A 6,000-nucleotide genomic window follows, 5' to 3' on the forward strand; every position below is an offset into this window, starting at 1 on the left:
ACATCACCAGTCTCAAACATCTTGCATACCAGATGGAAGAGTTTTGTCATGGCTGGCTCTCCAAGGATATCAATAGGTCTCATGGAATGTTTTCTGCTCCTGGGACCTTGTTTTGATTTAGGTCTTTCAGTGTTCTGTCAAATTCTCCTTGCAGTATCACCATCATCTATGTCCTCTTCCATTTTCATAATATAGCCTTCAAATACATCTCCCTTGCAACAATCCTACTATTTACTCCTTCCACCTTTCCCTTCTTTGTTTAGGACTGGTTTTTAATCAGAGCTGTTGATTTTCATACAGCTGCTTCTCTTTTCTGAAAAAGCCTGTTTAACCTTCGTGTAGGTGGTATCTATATTCCCCCTAGTGATACATGCTTCTACATCCTTACATTTAACCTCTGGCCAATCCTACTTAGCCATTTTGCACTTTCTGAGAATCTTATGTTTTATATGTTTGTATTCCCTTTCTCCTGCTTCATTTACTGCATTTTTGAGTTTTCTCCTTGCATCAGTTAAATTCAATATATCCCGTGTTACCCAAGGACTGCTACTAGGCCTTGTCTTTCTACCCATTTGATCATCTTCTGCCCTCACTATTTCATCTTTCAGAGCTTCATGTTTCTCTTCTACTATATTTCTTTCTCCTGTTCTTATCAATTGTTGCCTAATGCTCTCTCTGAAACTCTCCAAAAGCTCCAGTTCTTTAAACTTATCCAGATCCCATCTCTCTAATTCCCTACCTTTTTGCAGTTTCTTCAGTTTTAATCTACAGTTCATAACCAATAAACTGTGGTCAGAATCCACATCTGCCCCTGGAAATGTGTTACAATTTAAAATCTGGTTCCAAAATCTCTGTCTTCCTACGACTATTAAATTTTCGCCTCCCTTCATTATCTGAATAGTTTATTTGATCTCCTCATACATTTCTGCAATATCTTCACCATCTGTGGAGCTAGTTGGCATATAAACATGTACTACTGTGGAGGGTGTGAACCTCAACTCAGTCTTGGCTATAATAATGTGTTCACTGCCCACGTAGCTTACCTGTGTTCCGTTTTCTTATTTATTATTAAACCCACTCTTGCATTACCCCCATTTGGTTTTGTATTTACAGCACTGTATTCACTTGAGCAGAAGTCCTGTTCCTACTGCCACCGAACTTCACTAGTTCCCACTATATCTAACTTCCATTCCCTTCTTAAGTTTTCTAACCTACCTGCCCAATAAAGGGATCTTCCATTCAATCCTCGAATCCATAGAATGCCAGTTTTGTTTCTCCTGATAACGACATCCTCCTGAGTAGCCCTGCTGGTGATCTGAATGGGGGGACTATTTTACTTCCAGAATATTTTACCAAGAGGATGCCACCATCATTTAACCACATAGTAGAGCTGCATGCCCACCCTCAGGAAAAATTAAGGCTGTAGTTTCCCCTTGCTTTCAGCCATTTGTAGCACCAGCACAGCAAAGCTATTTTGGCTGACCTTATAAGGCCAGATAAGTCTACCATCTGGACTGTTGCCACTGCAACTACTGAAAACACTGCTGCCCCTCTTTAGGAACCACACATTTGTCTGGTCTCTCAACAGATATCCCTACGTTATGGTTGCACCTGCGGTACAGATACGGCGATTAGTTGCAGTAATTCCTGAAACCCTTAACAGATATCTGTATCGCTGAGACACGCAAGCCTCCCCACCAATGACATGGCCCATGGTTCATGCAGGGCCTTCTTTCATATTGTGATGACACTGCTTCTCTGCAAATAAGGCAGTAAGTCACCAGATCCATAGAATTTTATGACCAACTCAAATAATCTCCTACACTACATATAGATCTCAGTAAATCTGGCATAATCACAACAACTCCAACAGACCTGTTTGAGCTCAGATCATTCACTGCTTTGTCAAAATCTGACCACATAACTCGATCACTGGTTTATTACCCATAAAGCCCCAATTTGTAGGAGAAGAGAGACTGTTATAAAGAACAGAAAGAGCTTTCTTCTTCATTTAAAGTCAGTAGGCAGCCAGTTTTAAGAACAAAACAATTTTGAATTCCTATTGTCTTCTATGGCATTTAATTATGAAGAATTCTCTTCATGAGACATCTTTAGACTAAATTCAGAGTACAGAAGCTAATTCCAACTAATGCAAAATTTTAAAAGTGTGAGAGAAGAGGAACACCTACTTACCAAAACAGCAAGAATTGTGCGATACAAAAGTAGATTTAAATTTTTGTAACTTGCAGTTTGTTCCATCACTGGCAGAAAAAAGGCAAATTAATGCACAAAAACCTAATAGGTGACAGAGGCAGTTTGAAATAGAGATTGCTATGGTTCTTGCAGTTTTAGCAGATGGTTGCAGACAACTTTCATTTGTCTCAAAATAGTGAAAATTTTAACAATTGGTTGGACACCTAACACATATTGATTTTCTTTTTACATTCTACATCACTTAGCTCATATTTCTATGGGAAGTGAGGTATTTAGACATCTATTCTTGTTTCAGGAGGAGACACCTGAAGAGTTGTCTGCTGGGAATTGCTCCACGTGGATGAACTTTGCTTTCTGACTGTGAAATGTTGCTGACTGAAAAACAAAGCATCTTACTTCATTGGTTTGGAAATACAGTCAGTCACCTGCTGCTGATGTCTGGGGAGCAATTCCTTTTTGTAATACTATGTGTATCTGTCTGGAACAGAGATCAGTTGTAGGTTCAGTGGCATTCCTCTTGCTTCCTGTGTACATACAAATATATTGAGGGAGCTGTTGCAAGTATGTACAAAAACTCAAAGTAAACCAAAGTTTTTTTTAAGACTGAGTTTACTTAAGACTGTGATATGATCCTTGTTATCCATAAAGCTATATTTAGAATCCAAAAGGAAAAAAAAATAACTTGAGTGATAAAGAAAGAAACAATATACAAACCTTAATGACAATTCAAACAATGAATTACATGAACCATTCAAACTGTCAAAATTTTCTTATTACATTCCCATAAAATAGAGTGTTAGACCTTTTTTGTAAGCTATGCTTAGCACAGGCTATATTTTTGTTGTGACATGGACCTCTCTGCAAGTATTCATCAACAATGAAGACAGTTAATGTTGCTTTTTCTATGACCATCATGTTATGAGGACTACATATACTCTCCAAAGCACTTCACAGTTATTTTCTAAATGCAGATGTACATTAAAAAAGACATCTTTTGAAGTTTTCAAATAAATATGACGGTGGATTTTGAAACACAAAATTGAAATTAGTAATTGTGTTCTGATGTGGAACACCCAGTACATTTTAAATAATAGTTGTGGGTACCTTAAAGTACGTATCTGTCCATTTCTAGTATGGATCTGAAATCAGGAACTCCCTGAGACTTTAAAAATTGGAGTAGCAAATAATAATAGCTTTTTAATTAAAGAAAATTATGCATGCTGTTTACACATAATCATCCTGTTTACACATAATTAATTTCAGTGAATTCAAAGGGACAGTACATTCTGCTAGCTTTTCTCTCTTTCCATATTTTATGTTTCTATAAATAATTATGTAAAATAAATACATTACTAGTCACAAAATAGAAGTGCTGAGCAACGGATATTCACTATGGATTTTCTACAGATTTATTTTTTTCTAGTAGTAAGGAACTTATGTCCAGTACAAAATATTCCTCTTTTTGTTATCTCTCTCTCTCTCTCTCTCTCTCTCTCTCTCACACACACACACACACACACACACACACACACACACAGGGGGGAGAGGGGGAGAGAGGGAGAGAGAGAGAGAGAGAGAGAGAGAGAGAGAGAGAGAGAGAGAGAGAGAGAGGGAGGGAGGGAGGGAGGGAGGGAGGCAGAGAGAGAGAGAGAGAGAGTGAGACTGGGGGAAGGGGGGGGGAGAGAGAGAGTGCTAGTTCTGCAAGGTTCGCAGGAGAGCTTCTGTAAAGTTCGGAAAGTAGGAGATGAGGTACTGGTAGAAGTAAAGCTGTGAGGACAGGGCGAGAGTCGTGCTTGGGTAGCTCAGATGGTAGAGCACCTGCCTGCGAAAGGCAAAGGTCCTGAGTTCGAGTCTTGGTCCGGCACACAGTTTTAATCTGCCAGGAAGTTTCAAATTTAAAGTAGTTAAGAACCACTACAAAATATGTCTCCTGCATCTTCTTAATCATACAACAACAACAAGTTAGTGCCACCCTAACATTAACGTTCTTAGTGGTTGAAATAGTTCCGAGTTTTCAGTGTTTCATAGCTGTCCCCGATTGCCCAGCAGGGGATAGATTGTCTTCTGAGTTGGTCTGAAAACTATGTCAGTGACATATCAACAGCACAGTGGATCATGGTAGTGATGTGATCCGTCCCCTCACAGTCACTGTTTTGTTGTTCAGTAGAAGCAAAGGATGAAGATTAGAGTTTAACATCCTACGTCATTACAGATAGAATACAGTCTAAATCTGGAAAAGGATGAACTTGTCTAAGTAGCCGTTCTGAGACGTTATTTAGTGAAATCTAGGAAAGATTAAATCCAGGTGGCCACAACCAACAGATACGTCCAGCAGGTTGAATTATGTTTAAACACAGCCAGTTCATTTGGGTTGTTTTCTTTCAGTCTGCTGTTTGTAAGATGTTTCCAAACTGGAAAATTGTCACTGGAGTACAAACTGAAATTTCTCATGTGAAGGTGGGACAGCATAACAAAAGACTGCCACACCAGCAGTAGTGGAGTGTGCACTCTGTCCTCTGTTAAGAAGACATTGAGTGTGATTTAGTATGTAGTTCCTAACATCTCAACTCATGGTTAGAAAGGGAGTAGAGGTCAGCCCAACAATCTCAAAATTCAAAGCACCAACTGGTATGAGATAAACGAACAACAGTTATGGAAGGACAAGAGAAGTTGTAGGGACTGCCTCTACAATGCTAACCACTTCACCTTTACCCTCTCTTTGCTGAGGATGTCACTTGTGAGGTTACTTCTATTTGTTACAAAATTTTATGTATGTTTTAAATGGGTTTCCTGTAAACACAGTAACAGGAATGTCCCCCACACAGCATGGTAATCATTTCACTGAAGGTGCTTTTCTTTTTCTTTCCCTTTAACTTTCCATTCTTTTGTATATAATCAGATGGTTGAAGAGGGGATGGGGAGTTGACCAACCAGAGATTCCCATTATCTACCTTTATACTCTACAAGCCACCTTATGAAGTGTAGGAGATTACTTTGGGAATCACATCATTTCCCCCTTACCTGATGTGTAGAAAACTTGACTTACAGTAAGGCTACATATGAGCTTGAATTTTGTTGATTTTTTCCTTCCATAGGTCATTAAATGAGTTAAACAAAACTAGATTCCTTGTTCTGACAGTATTGGACTCCTTTTTGCTTTTCAGCTGTGTGTGTGTTTCTCTCAGGAGAAATGGTGGATTTACTTTTATCTAAATGTTCTGCAAAATTAGGTAGATGGTGCACACCAGATACTATAGGCTTTGGTGGTAGCCGAGAAAGTTTTTTTATTTTGTAATAGTGACACCCCTCCTATGAACCACGGACCTTGCCATTGGTGCGGAGGCTTGCATGCCTCAGCAATACAGATAGCCACACTGTAGGTGTACCACAATGGAGGGATATCTGTTGAGAGGCCAGACACACTTGTGGTTCCTGAGAGGGGCAGCAAACTTTTCAGTAGTTGCAAGGGCAACAGTCTGGATGGTTGACTGATCTGGCCTTGTAACACTAACCAAAATGGCCTTGCTGTGCTGGTACTGCAAACGGCTGGTAACAAGGAGAAACTACAGCCGTAATTTTTCCCAAGGGCATGCAGCTTTACTGTATGGTTAAATGCTGATGGCGTCCTCTTGGGTAAAATATTCCAGAGGTGAAATAGTCCCCCATTCGGATCTCTGGGTGGGGAATACTCAGGAGGACGTCATTATCAGGAGAAAGAAAACTGATCTATGGATCGGAGCATGGAATGTCAGATCCCTTAATCGAGTAGGTAGGTTAGAAAATTTA

The 6,000-nt window shown here is 39.5% G+C and overlaps 1 protein-coding gene across 1 annotated transcript in view; it reads left to right on the plus strand.

Annotated features, from left to right (window-relative positions):
- The window catches only part of LOC126159303 (TGF-beta-activated kinase 1 and MAP3K7-binding protein 3), a gene marked incomplete at its 5' end in the record, with an annotated part of 391,229 nt that extends 388,416 nt beyond the window's left edge, over positions 1 to 2,813 (plus strand). The window contains one exon of the mRNA XM_049916505.1: positions 2,510 to 2,813. The remainder of the gene's footprint in view (positions 1 to 2,509) is intronic.
- Between the last annotated feature and the right edge of the window lie 3,187 nt (positions 2,814 to 6,000).

The sequence above is a fragment of the Schistocerca cancellata genome, chromosome 2 (assembly GCF_023864275.1).
Source record: "Schistocerca cancellata isolate TAMUIC-IGC-003103 chromosome 2, iqSchCanc2.1, whole genome shotgun sequence".
NCBI lineage: Eukaryota > Metazoa > Arthropoda > Insecta > Orthoptera > Acrididae > Schistocerca > Schistocerca cancellata.